Source organism: Nerophis lumbriciformis, linkage group LG18 (assembly GCF_033978685.3).
Source record: "Nerophis lumbriciformis linkage group LG18, RoL_Nlum_v2.1, whole genome shotgun sequence".
Taxonomy (NCBI): domain Eukaryota; kingdom Metazoa; phylum Chordata; class Actinopteri; order Syngnathiformes; family Syngnathidae; genus Nerophis; species Nerophis lumbriciformis.
In genome coordinates, this window is record NC_084565.2 from 17,307,506 (window position 1) to 17,325,202 (window position 17,697).

The window sequence follows — 17,697 nt, forward strand, 5'->3', positions numbered from 1 at the left end:
AGGAATTATGTTGGAATACATTTTTATTGCTTTTTTTGCATTATCTCAGAATTTTAAGAACATTACTGTCATATTGAATAAAAACTACTTTTTGTGTTGGCAAGCCTTAAAAAAGCATATGTTTCGAGTAAAACTCACAAGAATGCATTATTTAAGGCAACATTAGCTCATTTTTAAGTGTAGTTTAGGAGTTATGTTTAATTTACTGTCATATTGAGTGTACATTGTCATGGTGAAAAAAACAACTAATTTTTGTATTTGGAAAAATTTCAAACACAACCTAATCTTGTAAAACTCACATGGATTCAATATTACAGGCATTTTTACACATTTTGCATGTTTGATTTAGGAAATATGATTGAATATATTTTCATTGCTTTTTTCGCATTATCTCAGTATTTTAGGAATATTACTGTCATATTGAGTAAAAAGCTACTTTTTGTTTGCAAGATTTGAAAAAGCATATGTTTCGAGTAAAACTCCGTAGAATGCATTATTTATGGCATCATTAGACATTTTGCATGTGTAGTTTAGGAGTTATGATTAAATAAATGTCATATTGAGTGTGACAGTTTACTTTCATAAAGAGTAAAACCTAATTTTTGTTTTTGCAAACCTTACTAAAACAACTGATTCTAGTTAAACTCACATGGATTCAATAATACAGGCATTTTTACACATTTTGCATGTTTAGTTTAGAAATTATGATTGAATACATTTTTATTGCTTTTTTCGCATTATCTCAGGATTTTAAGAACATTACTGTCATATTGAGTAAAAAACTACTTTTTGTGTTTGCAAGCCTTAAAAAAGCATATGTTTCGAGTAAAACTCACAAGGATGCATTATTTCAGGCAATATTAGCTCATTTTTAAGTGTAGTTTAGGAGTTATGTTTATTTACTGTCATATTTAGTGTACATTGTCATGGTGAAAAAAACCTAATATTTGTATTTTCAAAAATTTCAAACACAACCTAATCTAGTAAAACACACACGGATTCAATATTACAGGCATTTTTACACATTTTGCATGTTTGATTTAGGAAATATGATTGAATATATTTTCATTGTTTTTTTTGCATTATCTCAGTATTTTAGGAATATTACTGTCATAAAGAGTAAAAAAAATACTTTTTGTGTTTGCTAGCCTTAAGAAAACATATGTTTCGAGGAAAACTCCCAAGAATCCATTATTTCAAACATTATTAGCCATTTTGCATCAGTAGTTTAGGAGTTATGATTAAAAAACTGTCATATTGAGTGTGACAGTTTACTTTCACAAAGAGTAAAACCTAATTTTTGTTTTTGCAAACTTCACAAAAACAACTCATTCTAGTAAAACTCACATGGATTCAATAATACACGCATTTTTACACACTTTGCACGTTTAGTTTAGAAATTATGTTGGAATACATTTTCATTGCTTTTTTCGCATTATCTCAGGATTTTAAGAACATTACTGTCATATTGAGTAAAAAACTACTTTTTGTGTTTGCAAGCCTTAAAAAAGCATATGTTTCGAGTAAAACTCACAAGGATGCATAATTTCAGGCAATATTAGCTCATTTTTAATTGTAGTTTAGGAGTTATGTTTAATTTACTGTCATATTGAGTGTACATTGTCATGGTGAAAAAAACCTAATATTTTTATTTGCAAAAATTTCAAACACTACCTAATCTAGTAAAACTCACATGGATTCAATATTACAGGCATTTTTACACATTTTGCATGTTTAGTTTAGAAATTATGATTGATTACATTTGTATTGCTTTTTTTGCATTATCTCAGGATTTTAAGAACATTACTGTCATATTGAGTAAAAAAATACTTTTTGTATTTGCAAGCCTTAAGAAAGCATATGTTCGAGGAAAACTCCCAAGGATCCATTATTTCAAACATTATTAGCCATTTTGCATGAGTGGTTTAGGAGTTATGATTAAAAAATTGTCATATTGAGTGTGACAGTTTACTTTCATAAAGAGTAAAACCTAATTTTTGCTTTTGCAAACCTTACTAAAACAACTGATTCTAGTGAAACTCACAAGGATATAATATTACTGGCATTTTTAGACATTTTGCATTGTTGGTTTAGGAATTATGTTGGAATACATTTTTATTGCTTTTTTCGCATTATCTCAGAATTTTAAGAACATTACTGTCATATTGAGTAAAAAAATACTTTTTGTGTTTGCAAGCCTTAAGAAAGCATATGTTTCGAGGAAAACTCCCAAGGATCCATTATTTCAAAAATTATTAGCCATTTTGCATGAGTAGTTTAGGAGTTATGATTAAAAAATTGTCTATTGAGTGTGACATTTACTTTCATAAAGCGTAAAACCTAAATTTTGTTTTTGCAAACTTTACTAAAACAACTGATTCTAGTAAAACTCACATGGTTTCAAAAATACAGGCATTTTTACACATTTTGCATGTTTGGTTTAGAAATTATGATTGAATACATTTTTTTTGCTTTTTTCGCATTATCTCAGGAATTTAAGAACATTACTGTCATATTGAGTAAAAAAATACTTTTTGTGTTTGCAAGCCTTAAGAAAGCATATGTTTCGAAGAAAACTCCCAAGGATCCATTATTTCAAACATTATTAGCCATTTTGCATGAGTAGTTTAGGAGTTATGATTAAAAAATTGTCATATTGAGTGTGACAGTTTACTTTCATAAAGAGTAAAACCAAATTTTTGTTTTTGCAAACCTTACTAAAACAACTGATTCTAGTAAAACTCAAATTTAACTCACATAAAATATTACAGAAATTTTTAGACATTTCGCATTGTTGGTTTAGGAATTATGTTGGAATACATTTATATTGCTTTTGTCGCATTATCTCAGAATTTTAAGAACATTACTGTCATATTGAGTAAAAACTACTTTTTGTGTTTGCAAGCCTTAAAAAAAGCATATGTTTCGAGTAAAACTCACAAGAATGCATTTTTTCAGGCAATATTAGCTCATTTTTAAGTGTAGTTTAGGAGTTATGTTTAATTTACTGTCATATTGAGTGTACATTGTCATGGTGAAAAAAACCAATTTTTTGTAATTGCAAACCGTTCAAACACAACTGATTCTAGTAAAACATACATTGATTCAATATTACAGGCATTGTTACACATTTTGCATGTTTGGTTTAGGAATTACAATGGAATACATTTTTTTTTGCTTTTTTCATATTATCTCAGGATTTTAAGAACATTACTGTCATATTGAGTAAAAAAACTACTTTTTGTGTTTGCAAGATTTACAAAAGCATATGTTTCGAGGAAAACTCCTAAGGATGCATTATTTCAGGCATCAATAGCCATTTTGCTTGTGTGGAATAGGAGTTTTTAAATAACTGTCATATTGCGTGTGGCAGTTATACTGTCATTATGAGTAAAACCTAATTTTTGTATTTTTAAACCTTATAAACCTCCTGATTCTAGTAAAATTCACAAAGATACAACAAGATATTACAGGCATTTTTAGACATAATGCAGGTTTGGTTTTGGAGTTAGGTTTATAACTTTTCATATTTAGTATGACAGTTATACTGTCATATAAAGTAAAAAAAAAAAAAAAAAAAAGACGTGTCTGCAAACCTTACAACATATTTTTTTCCAGTAAAACTCACAAAGATGTGGTTAGGGTCTTGCATGCCAGCTCCCGCCATCGGTGTGTGAATGTGTGTGTGAATGGATGAATGGAAAAATAGTGTCAAAGCGCTTTGTGTACCTTGAAGGTAGAAAAGCGCTATACAAGTATAAACCATTTACCATAGTGAGTAAAACCAAATGTTTGTATTTACAAACCTTACAAAAACAACCCATTCTAGTAAAAGTCACACAGATACAATATTTTAGGCATTTTTAGACATAATGCATGTTTGGTTTTGGAGTTATGTTTATATAACCTACTTTCTGAGCCGCCACCTTATCGTGGTAGAGGAGTTTGCGTGTCCCACTGATCCTAGGAGCTATGCTGTCTTTGGGCTTCTATGCCCCCTCGTAGGCTCTCCCAAGACAAATAGGTCCTAGGTGAGGGATCAGACAAAGAGCAGCTCAAAGACCTTTATGAAAAGTACAAATCGAGGTCCTAGATTTTTCCTCGCCCGGACGCGGGTCACCGTGGCTCCCCTGTGGAGCCAGGCCCAGAGGTGGGGCACGATGGCGAGCGCCTGTTGGCTGGCTCAGCTCAATGAAGCAACGTGGATCCCTCCTCCAATGGGCTCACCACTCATGGGCTGGGTTATAGAGGTCGGGTGCAGTGTGAGCTGAGCGGCAGCCGAAGGCAGGGCACTTGGCGGTCCGATCATCGGCTACATAAGCTAGCTCTTCTGACGTGAAATGTCACCTCGCTGGGAGGGAAGGAGCCTGAGCTGGTGTGCGAGGTGGAGAAGTTCCGGCTAGATATAGTTGGACTCACTTCGACGCACAGGAACCTATGGCGTTGCAAGCAATGAGAGGCTGGGGTGGCAATTCTTGTTGTCCCCCCGGCTCAAAGACAAGAGTATGGGGTATCGGACTGTCTGATTGTGGCGGGTCGCTCCCTGTATGATCAGTGTAGGGCAGCCTTGGTCCGCCAAGGCTGCCCTTTGTCACCGATTCTGTTGTTAACTTTTATGGACAGAATTGCAGTCATGGCATTGAGGGGATCCGGTTTGGTGGTTGCAGGATGGGGTCTTTGCTTTTTGCAGTTGATGTGGTCCTGATGGCTTCAACTGGCCAGGATCTCCAGCTCTCATTGGATGGCCGAGTATGAAGCGACTGGGATGAGAATCAGCACCTCCAAGTCCGAGTCCATGGTTCTCGCCCGGTAAAGGGTGGGGTGCCATTTCCAGGTTGAGGAGGCGATGGCACATACTAGATGGCCCCAAGTGGAGGAGTTCAAGTACTTAGGAGTCTTGTTCACGAGTGAGGGAAGAGTGGATCATGAGATCCACAGGCGGATCGGTGCGGCGTCTTCAGTAATGAGGACGCTATATCGATCCATTGTGGTGAAGAAGGAGCTGAGCCAGAATTAAAAGCTCTAAATTTACCGGTCGATCTACATTCCCATCCTGCACCCATGGTCATGGTTATGACCGAAAAGACAAGATCCCGGGTACAAGCGGCCAAATTGAGTTTCCTCAGCCGGGTGGCGGGTCTCTCCCTTAGAGATAGGATAAGAAGCTCTGTCATCCGGGAGGAACTCCGAGTAAAGCGCTGCTCCTCCACTTGAGAGGAGCCAGATGAGGTGGTTCGGGCATCTGCTCAGGATGCCACCCGAACGCCTCCCGAGGGAGGTGTTTAGGGCAAGTCCGACCGGCAGGAGGCCACGGGGAAGACCCAGGACACATTGGGAAGATTATGTCTCCCGGCTGGCCTGGGAACGCCTCAGGATCCCCCGAGAAGAGCTGGAAGAAGTTCCTGGGGAGAGGGAAGTCTGGGCTTCTCTGTTTAGGCTGCTGCCCCCGCAACCCGACCTCGGTTAAGCGGAAGAAAATGGATGGATTTAGTAACGACAACAAAAAATGCCCATCCATCCATTTTCTACCGCTTATTCCCTTTTGGGGTGGCAGGGGGCGCTGGAGCCTATCTCAGCTACAATCGGGCGGAAGGCGGGGTACACCCCGGACAAGTCGCCACCTCATCGCAAAAAATGATTCTAGTAAAACTCACATGGATACAATTTTACAGGTATTTTTAGACATAATGCATGTTTGGTTTTGGAATTATGTTTATATAACTTTCATATGTATTATGACAGTTATACTGTCATCTTGAGTAAAACTAACTTGTGTCTTTACAAACATTACAAACTATGTTTTTGCAGTAAAATTCACAAAAATAATTTGTTCCAGGCATTATTAGACATTTTTCATGTGTGGTTTAGTAAATATGTTTAAATAACTGTGATATTGAATGTGGCAGTTATACTGTTATGTGTAAAACCAAATTTTTATGTTTGCAAACCTTACAAAAACAACTGATTCTAGTAAAACTCACATAGATTCAATATTACAGGCATTTTTAGACATTTCACATGTTTTAATACATTTTTATTGCTTTTTTCGTTAGGGCAAGTCCGATCGGCAGGAGGCCACGGGGAAGACCCAGGACACATTGGGAAGACTATGTCTCAGACTGGCCTGGGAACGCCTAGAGATCCCCCGAGAAGAGCTGGACAAAGTGGCTGAGGAGAGGGAAGTCTGGGCTTCTCTGCTTAGGCTGTTGCCCCCGCAACCCGACCTCGGATAAGCGGAAAAAAATGGATGGATTTAGTATGACAGTTATACTCTCATAAAAAAACCTATTTTTCATAGATTCAATATTACAGGCATCTTTAGATGGATTGCATGTTTGGTTTTGGAGATATGTTTATACAACTTTCATATTTAGTATGACAGTTATACTGTCATATTGAGTAAAAACAACAACAACTTGTGTCTGCAAACCTTTCAAAAGATTATTATTCTAGTAAAACTAACAAAGATACATTTTTCCAAGCATTATTAGCATTTGTTGTTTTGGAGTTATAATGCTTGCGTTGAGAGGCGACGGGCTCGGGTGGCAATTCTTGTTGCCCCCCGGCTCAAAGCCTGCACGTTGGAGTTCAACCCAGTGGACCAGTGGGTAGCTTTCCTCCGCCTTCGGGTGGGGGGACGGATCCTGACTGTTGTTTGGCCTTACGCGCCAAACGGCAGCTCAGAGTACCCACCCTTTTTGGATTCACTCGAGGGAGTACTGGAAAGTGCTCCACCGGGTGATTCCCTCGTTCTACTGGGGGCCTTCAACGCTCATCTTGGCAACAACAGTGAAACCTGGAGAGGCGTGATTGGGAAGAATGGCCGCCCGGATCTGAACCCGAGTGGTGTTTTGTTATTGGACTTTTGTGCTCGTCACAGATTGTCAATAACAAACACCAAGTTCAAACATAAGGGTGTCCATATGTGCACTTGGCACCAGGACACCCTAGGCCGCAGTTCCATGATCGATTTTGTAGTTGTGTCATTGGATTTGCGGTCTCATGTTTTGGACACTCGGGTGAAGAGAGGGGCGGAGCTTTCTACCGATCACCACTTGGTGGTGAGTTGGCTGCGATGGTGGGGGAGGATGCCTGACAGACCTGGCAGGCCCAAACGCATTGTGAGGGTTTGCTGGGAACGCCTCCGGAAGAACTTTGAACATGTCACGAGGGAGGCGCTGGACATTGAGTCTGAGTGGACCATGTTCCGTGCCTCTCTTGTCGAGCCGGCTGATTGGAGCTGTGGCCGCAAGGAGTTTGGTGCCTGTCGTGGCGGTAATCCTAGAACCCGCTGGTGGACACCAGCAGTGAGGGATGCCGTCAAGCTGAAGAAAGAGCCTATCGGGTCCTTTTGGCTCATGGGACTCCAGAGGCAGCCGACAGGCCAAGCGAAGTGCGGCTTCAGCGGTCGCAGAGGCAAAAACTCGGACATGGGAGGAGTTTGGAGAAGCCATGGAAAACGACTTCCAGACGGCTTCGAAGCGATTCTGGACCACCATCCGCCGGCTCAAGGGGGGGGAGCAGTGCACTGTAACACCGTGTATGGTGAGGATGGTGCGCTGCTGACCTCTACTGCAGCTGTTATTGATCGGTGGAGGGAATACTTCGAAGACCTCCTTAATCCCACCAACATGTCTTCCTATGAGGAAGCAGTGCCTGGGGAATCTGTGGTGGGCTCTCCTATTTCTGGGGCTGAGGATGCCAAGGTAGTTAAAAAGCTCCTCAATGGCAACGCCCTGGGGGTGGATGAGATCCGTCCGGAGTTCCTTAAGGCTCTGGATGCTGTGGGGCTGTCTTGGTTGACAAGACTCTGCAACATCGCGTGGACATCGGGGGCGGTACTTCTGGATTGGGAGACCGGGGTGGTGGTTCCTCTCTATAAGAAGGGGAACCAGAGGGTGTGTTTCAACTATCGTGAGATCACAAACCTCAGTCTTCCCGGTAAGGTCTATTCATGTGTACTGGAGAAGAGGCTACGCCGGATAGTCGAACCTCGGATTCAGGAGGAACAGTGTGGTTTACGTCTTGGTCGTGGAACTGCGGACCAGCTTTATACTCTCGGCAGGGTCCTTGAGGGTGCATGGGAGTTTGCCCAACCAGTCTACATGTGCTTTATGGACTTGGAGAAGGCATTCGACCATTTACCCCTGGAAGTCCTGTGGGGAGTGCTTAGAGAGTATGGGGTAACGGACTGTCTCATTGTGGCGGTTTGCTCCCTTTGCAAGAGTCAGAGCTTGGTCCGGCAATGCGGACCCGTTTCCAGTGAGGGTTGGACTCCGCCAAGGCTGCCCTTTGTCACCGATTCTGTTCATAACCTTTATGGACAGAATTTCTAGGCGCAGTCAGGGCGTTGAGGGGATCCGGTTTGGTGTCTGCAGGATTAGGTCTCTGCTATTTGCAGATGATGTGGTCCTGATGGCTTCATCTGGCCAAGATCTTCAGCCCTCACTGGATCGGTTCGCAGACGAGTGTGAAGTGACTGGGATGTGAATCAGCACCTCCAAGTCCGAGTCCATGGTTCTCGCCCGGAAAAGGGTGGAGTGCCATCTCCGGGTTGGGGAGGAGATCTTGCCCCAAGTGGAGGAGTTCAAGGACCTCAGAGTCTTGTTCACGAGTGAGGGAAGAGTGGATCGTGAGATCGACAGGCGGAACGGTGCGGCGTCTTCAGTAATGGGGACGCTGTATTGATCCGTTGTGGTGAAGAAGGAGCTGAGCCGGAAGGCAAAGCTCTCGATTTACCGGTCGATCTACGTTCCCATCCTCACCTACGGTCATGAGCTTTGTGTCATGGCCGAAAGGACAAAATCACGGGTACAAGCGGCCGAAATGAGTTTCCTCCGCCGGGTGGCGGGGCTCTCCCTTAGAGATAGGGTGAGAAGCTCTGTCATCCGGGAGGAGCTCAAAGTAAAGCCATTGCTCCTCCATTTCGAGAGGAGCCAGATGAGGTGGTTCGGGCATCTGGTCAGGATGCCACCCGAACGCCTCTCTAGGGAGGTGTGAGTAAAACCAATATTTTGTATTTGCAAACCTTACAAAAACAACTGATTCTAGTTAAACTCACATGAATACAATATTACAGGCATTTTTAGATATAATGCATGTTCGGTTTTGGAGTTATGTTTATAATTTTTTTACATTTAGTATGACAGTTATACTGTCATATTGAGTAAAAAAACTTGTGTCTTTGCAAACCTTACAAAAGATCATTACTCTAGTAAAACTAACAAAGATACATTTCTCCAGGTTTAATAGCCATTTTCATGTGTCGTTTATGAGTTATGTTTAAATAACTGTCATATTGAGTGTGGCACTTAACACTCATTATATCCATTTTGCACACATGCAAAATGGATATAATGCCTGGAGAAATGTATCTTTGTGAGATTACTGGAAAAACATATTTTGTAAGGTTTGTAAAGAAACAATTTAGTTTTTTTACTTAATATGATGAGGTGGCGACTTTTCCAGGGTGTCCCCGCCTTCCGCCCGATTGTAGCTGAGATAGGCTCCAGTGCCCCCCGCGACCCCGAAGGGAATGAGCGGTAGACAATGGATGGATGGATGGACAGTATACTGTCACACTAAATGTAAAAGTAGTATAAACATAACTCCAAAACCAAACATGCATTATGTCTAAAAATGCCTGTAATATTGTATCAATGTGAGTTTTACTAGAATCAGTTGTTTTTGTAAGTTTTGCAAATACAAAATATTGGTTTTACTCACTATGACAGTATACTGTCACATTCAATCTGACAGCTATTTAAACATAACTCCTAAACCACACATGCAAAATGACTAAAAATGCCTAGAAAAATGTATCTCTGTGAATTTTAATGGAAAAAAATATTTGTAAGGTTTTTAAAATTACAAGTTTGTCATTTTTTACTCAATTTGACAGTATAACTGTCATACTAAATATGAAAGTTATATACACATAACCAAACCAAACTTGCAATCCGTCTAAAAATGCCTGTAATATTGAATCTATGTGAGTTTTACCAAAATCAGGTATTTTGGTAAGGTTAACAAATACAAAAATTAGGTTTTACTCATAATGACAATATAACTGCCACATTTAACATGACAGGTATTTAAACATAATTCCTAAACCAAACATGATAAATGGCTAATAATGCCTGGAGAAATGTATCTTTGTGAGTTTTACAGGAAAAACATAATTTGTAAGGTTTATAAAGACACAAGGTAGTTTTTTTTACTCAATATGATGGTATAACCGTCATACTAAATATGAAAGTTATATAAACATAACTCCAAAATCAAACATGAAATTTGTCAAAAAATACCTGTAATATTGTATCTATGTGAGTTTTACCAGAATCAGGTATTTTGGTAAGGTTTACAAATACAAAAATTAGGTTTTACTCACTATGACAGTATACTGTCACATTCAATCTGACAGTTTTGTAAACATAACTCCTAAACCACACATGCAAAATGGATAATAATGCCTGGAGAAATGTATCTTTGTGAGTTTTACTAGGAAAAATATTTTGTAAGGTTTGTAAAGACACACGTTAATTTTTTTTTTACTCAATATGACAGTATAACTGTCATACTACATATATATATATATATATATATATATATATATATATATATATATATATATATATATATATATATATATATATATATATATATATATATATAAACATGACTCCAAAACCAAACTTGCAATCCGTCTAAAAATGTCTGTAATATTGAATTTATGTGAGTTTTACCAAAATGAGGTATTTTGGTAAGGTTGACAAATAAAAAAAATAGGTTTTACTGATAGTGACATTATAAGTGCCACACTCAATATGACAGTTATTTAAACATAACTCATAAACGACACATGAAAATGGCTATTAAACCTGGAGAAATGTATCTTTGTTAGTTTTACTAGAGTAATGATCTTTTGTAAGGTTTGCAAAGACACAAGTTTTTTTACTCAATATGACGGTATAACTGTCAAACTAAATAAAAAAGTTATAGAAACATAACTCCAAAACCAAACTCAAAAACCAAACATGCAATCCATTTAAAAATGCCTGTAATATTAAATATATGTGAGTTTTATCAGAATCAGGTATTTTGGTAAGGTTTACAATAACAAAATTAGGTTTTACTCATAATGACAGTATAACTGCCACGCTCAATATGACAGTTATTTAAACATAACTCCTAAAACACACATGCAAAATGACTAATAATGCGTGGAAAAATGTGTCTTTGTGATTTTTACTGGAAAAAAATATTTTGTAAGGTTTGTAAAGATACTGTTTTTTTTTTTTTAACTCAATATGATGGTATAACTGTCATACTAAATATGAAAGTTTTATAAACATAACTCGAAAACCAAACTTGCAATTCGTAAAAAAATGGCTGTAATATTGAATATATGTGATTTTTACCAGAATCAGGTATTTTGGTAAGGATTACAAATACAAAAATGAGGTTTTACTCATAATGACGGATAACCGCAACTTTTTTTAAACATAACTCCTAAACAAAACATGCTGAATGGCTAATAATGCCTGGAGAAATTTATCTTTGTGAGTTTTACTGGGGGAAAAAAAATAAAAAATTGTAAGGTTTGTAAAGACACAAGTTAGTTTTTTCTAACTCAAAAAGACAGTATAACTGTCATACTAAATGGAAAAGTTATATAAACATAACTCCAAAACCAAACATGCATTATGTCTAAAAATGCCTGAAATGTTGTATCCATGTGAGTTATACTAGAATCAGTTGTTTTTGTAAGTTTTGCAAATACAAAATATTGGTTTTACTCACTATGACAGTATACTGTCACATTCGATCTGACAGTTATTTAAACATAACTCCTAAACCACACATTCAAAATGACTAATAATGCCTGGAGAAATGTATCTCTGTGAATTTTTCTGTATATATTTTGTAAGGTTTGTTATAACACAAGTTTTTTTTACTCAATATGACAGCAGTATACTGTCCAAGTGAGTAAAACCAATATTTTGTATTTGCAAACCTTACAAAAACAACTGATTCTAGTAAAACTCACATGGATACAATGATACAGTTATTTTTAAATATAATGCATGTTTGGTTTTGGAGTTATGTTTATATAACTTTTACATTTAGTATGACAGTTATAATGTCATATTGAGTAAAAAAAATAACTTGTCTTTACAAACTTTACAATTTTTTCCAAGAATTATTAGCCATTTTGCATGTGTGGTTTAGGAGTTCTATTTAAATAACTGTCATATTGAGTGTGGCAGTTATACTGTCATTATGAGTAAAACCTTATTTTTGTATTTGTAAACCTTACCAAAATACCTGATTGTAGTAAAACTCACATAGATACAATATTACAGGCATTTTTAGACATAATGCATGTTTGGTTTTGGAGTTATGTTTATATGACTTTCATATTTAGTATGACAGTTATACTGTCATATTAAGTAAAAAAAACTAACTTGTGTCTTTACAAACCTTACAAATTATAATATTTTTTTTTCAGTAAAACTCACAAAGATACATTTCTCCAGGCATTATTAGTCATTTTGTATGTGTGGTTTAGGAGTTATGTTTAAATAACTGTCAGATTGAATGTGACAGCATACTGTCATAGTCAGTAAAACCAATATTTTGTATTTGCAAACCTTAAAAAAACAACTGATTCTAGTAAAACTCACATGGATACAATATTACAGGCATTTTTTAGACATAAAGCATGTTTGGTTTTGGAGTTTTGTTTATATACATTTTACATTTATTATGACAGTTATACTGTCATATGGAGTAAAAAACAACTAACTTGTGTCTTTACAAACCTTACAAAAATGTTGTTGTTTTTTCAGTAAAACTCACAAAGATGCATTTCTCCAGTCATTATTAGCCATTTAGCATGTTTGGTTTAGGAGTTATGTTTAAATAACTGTCATTTTGAACGTTGCAGTTATACTGTCATTATGAGTAAAACCTAATTTTTGTATTTGTAAACCTTACCAAAATACCTCTTTCTGGTAAAACTCACATAGATTCAATATTACAGGCATTTTTAGATGAATTGCATGTTTGGTTTTGAAGTTAGTTTACATAACTTTCAAATTTAGTAAGACAGTTATACCATCATATTGAGTAAAAAAAACTAACTTGTGTCCAAACAAACCTTACAAAATATTTTTTTTCCAGTAAAACCCACAAAAATACATTTCTCCAGGCATTATTAGCCATTTTGCATCTGTGGTTTAGAATTTATGTTTAAATAACAGTCAGATTGAATGTGACAGTATACTGTCATAGTGAGTAAAACCAAAATGTTGTATTTGCAAACCTTACAAAAACAAATGATTCTACTAAAACTCACTTGGATACAATATTATAGGCAATTTAAGACATAATGCATGTTTGGTTTAGGAATTATTTTGAAAAGGGATTTTATTGCTTTTTTTGCATTTTATCAGGATTTTAAAAACATCACCGTCATATTGAGCAAAAAAACTACTTTTTGTAATTGCAAGCCTTAAAAAAGCATATGTTCGAGTAAAACTGACAAGGATGCATTGTTTTAGGCATTGTTAGCATTTTTGCATGTGCGGTTTAGGAGTTATGTTTAAATAACTGTCATTTTGCGTGTGGCAGTTATACTGTCATTATGAGTACAACTTATTTTTTGTATTTGTGAACCTTACCAAAATACCTGATTGTAGTAAAACTCACATAGATACAATATTACAGGCATTTTAAGACATAATGCATGTTTGGTTTCGGAATTATGTTTATATAACTTTCATATTTAGTATGACAGTTATACAGTCATATTGAGTAAAAAAAAACTAACTTGTGTCTTTACAAACCTTACAAAATTTATTTCCCAGTAAAACTCACAAAGATACATTTCTCCAGGCATTATTAGTCATTTTGTATGTGTGGTTTAGGAGTTATGTTTAAATAACTGTCAGATTGAATGTGACAGTATACTGTCATAGCGAGTAAAACCAATATTTTGTATTTGCAAACCTTACAAAAACAACTTATTCTAGTAAAACTCACATGGATACAATATTACAGGCATTTTTTAGACATAAAGCATGTTTGGTTTTGGAGTTATGTTTATATAAATTTTACATTTAGTATGAGAGTTATACTGTCATATGGAGTAAAAAACAACTAACTTGTGTCTTTACAAACCTTACAAAAAAATGTTTTTTCCAGTAAAACTCACAAAAATGCATTTTGCCAGTCATAATTAGCCATTTAGCATGTTTGGTTTAGGAGTTATGTTTAAATAACTGTCATTTTGAACGTGGCAGTTATACTGTCATTATGAGTAAAACCTAATTTTTGTATTTGTAAACCTTACCAAAATACCTGATTCAGGTAAAACTCACAGAGATTTAATATTACAGGCATTTTTAGACGGATTGCAAGTTTGATTTTGGAGTTATGTTTATATAACTTTCATATTTAATATGACAGTTATACTGTCATATTGAGTAAAAAAAACTAACTTGTGTTTTTACAAACCTTACAAAATATTTTTTTTCCTGTAAAATTCACTAAAATACATTTTTCCAGGCATTATGTCATTTTGCATGTGTGGTTTAGGAGTTATGTTTAAATAGCAGTCAGATTGAATGTAACAGTATACTGTCATATTGAGTAAAACCAATATTTTGTATTTGAAAACCTTACAAAAACAACTGATTCTACTAAAACTCACATGGATACAATATTACAGGCATTTTTAGACAAAATGCATGTTTGGTTTTGGAGTTATGTTTATCTAACTTTTCCATTTAGTATGACAGTTATACTGTCTTTTTGAGTTAAAAAAAACTAACTTGTGTCTTTACAAACCTTACAATTTTTTTTTTCCAGTAAAACTCACAAAGATACATTTCTCCAGGCATTATTAGCCATTTTGCATCTGTGGTTTAGAATTTATGTTTAAATAACAGGCAGATTGAATGTGACAGTATACTGTCATAGTGAGTAAAACCTAATTTTTGTATTTGCAAAACTTACAAAAACAACTGATTCTAGTAAAACTCACATGGATACAATATTACAGACATTTTTAGACATAATGCATGTTTGGTTTTGGAGTTATGTTTATACTACTTTTACATTTAGTATGACAGTTATACTGTCCATCCATCCATCCATTTTCTACCGCTTATTCCCTTCGGGGGGTGCTGGAACCTATCTCAGCTATAATCAGGCGGAAGGCGGGGTACACCCTGGAAAAGTCGCTAGCTCATCATATTAAGTAAAAAAACAACTAAATTGTTTCTTTACAAACCTTACAAAATATTTTTTTCCAGTAATTTCACAAAGATACATTTCTCCAGGCATTATAGCCATTTTGCATGTTTGGTTTGGTAGTTATGATTAAATAACTGTCAAATTGAATGTGACAGTATACTATCATGGTGAGTAAAACCAATATTTTGTATTTGCAAACCTTACAAAAACAACTTATTCTCGTAAAACTCAACAATTGATTTTAGTAAAACTCGCATGGATACAAAATTACAGGCATTTTTAAACATAATGCATGTTTGGTTTTGGAGTTATGTTTATATATTTTTTACATTTAGTATTACAGTTATACTGTCATATTGAGTAAAAAATACTAACTTGTGTCTTTATAAACCTTAAAAAAAATGTTTTCCAGTAAAACTCACAAAGATACATTTCTCCAGGCATTATTAGCCATTAACCATGTTTGGTTTAGAGTTATGTTTAAATAACTGTCATATTGAGTGTGGCAGATATACTGTCATTATGAGTAAAACCTATTTTTTGTATTTGTAAAATTACCAAAATAACTGATTCTGATAAAACTCACATGGATAAAATATTACAGGATTTTTTTAGACATAAAGCATGTTCCCATCATATTGAGTAAAAAAAACTAACTTGTGTGTATACAAACCTTACAAAATATTTTTTTTCCAGTAAAACTCACAAAAATACATTTCTCCAGTTATTATTAGCCATTTTGCATCTGTGGTTTAGAATTTGTGTTTAAATAACAGTCAGAGTGAATGTGACAGTATACTGTCATAGTGAGTAAAACCTAGATTTTTTATTTGTAAACCTTAACAAAATACCTGATTCTAGTAAAACTCACATAGATTCAATATTACAGGCATTTTTAGACGGATTGCATGTTTGGTATTGGAGTTATGTTTATATAACTTTTACATTTATTATGACAGTTATACAAACATATTGAATAAAAAAAAACTATTTTGTGTCTTATCAAACCTTACAAAATGTTTTTTTTCCTGTAAAACTCACAAAGATACATTTCTCCAGGCATTATTAGCCATTTTGCATGTGTGGTTTGTTAAGTTAACATAACCGTCATATTGAGGGTGGCAGTTATACTGTCATTATGTGTAAAACCTAATTTTTGTATTTATAAACCTTACCAAAATTCCTGATTCTGGTAAAACTCACATAGATACAATATTACAGGCATTTTTAGACATAATGCATGTTTGGTTTTGGAGTTATGTTTATATACATTTTTCCAGGCATTATTAGCTATTTATCATGTTTGGTTTAGGAGTTATGTTTAAATAACTGTCATAACAAATAATGCAGTTATACTGTCATTATGAGTAAAACCCAAGTTTTGTATTTGTAAACCTTACCAAAATACCTGATTCTGGTAAAACTCATATAGATTCAATATTCGATATATATATATATATATATATATATATATATATATATATATATATATATATATATATATATATATATATATATATATGTGTATATATATATATATATATATATATATATATATATATATATATATATATATATATATATATATATATATATATATATATATATATATATATATATATTCGATATATATATATATATATATTCAATAATATCCGTTTAAGACGGATTGCAAGTTTCGTTTAAGAGTTTGGTTTTGGAATGATGTTTATATTACTTTTATATTTAGTTTGACAGTTATACCATCATATTGAGTAAAAAAACAAAAAACTTCTGTCTTTACAAACCTTACAAAATATTCTTTTCTAGTAAAACTCACAAAGATACATTTCTTGTTAGCTATTTAACATGTTTGGTTTAGGAGTTATGTTTAAATAACTGTTATTTTGAATATGGCAGTTATACTGTCATTATGAGTAAAACCCAATTTTTGTATTTGTAAACCTTACCAAAATACCTGATTCTGGTAAAACTCACATAGATTCAATATTACAGGCATTTTTAGACGGATTGCATGTTTGGTATTGGAGTTATGTTTCTATAACTTTTACATTTATTATGACAGTTATACAAACATATTGAATAAAAAAACCTATTTTGTGTCTTATCAAACCTTACAAAATATTTGTTTTCCTGTAAAACTCACACAGATACATTTCTCCAGGCATTATTAGCCATTTTGCATGTGTGGTTTAGGAGTTATGTTAACATAACCGTCATATTGAGGGTGGCAGTTATGCTGTCATTGTGAGTAAAACCTAATTTTTGTATTTATAAACCTTACCAAAATTCTTTATTCTGGTAAAACTCACATAGATACAATATTGCAGGCATTTTTAGACATAATGCATGTTTGGTTTTGGAGTTATGTTTATATACATTTTTCCAGGCATTATTAGCTATTTATCATGTTTGGTTTAGGAGTTATGTTTAAAT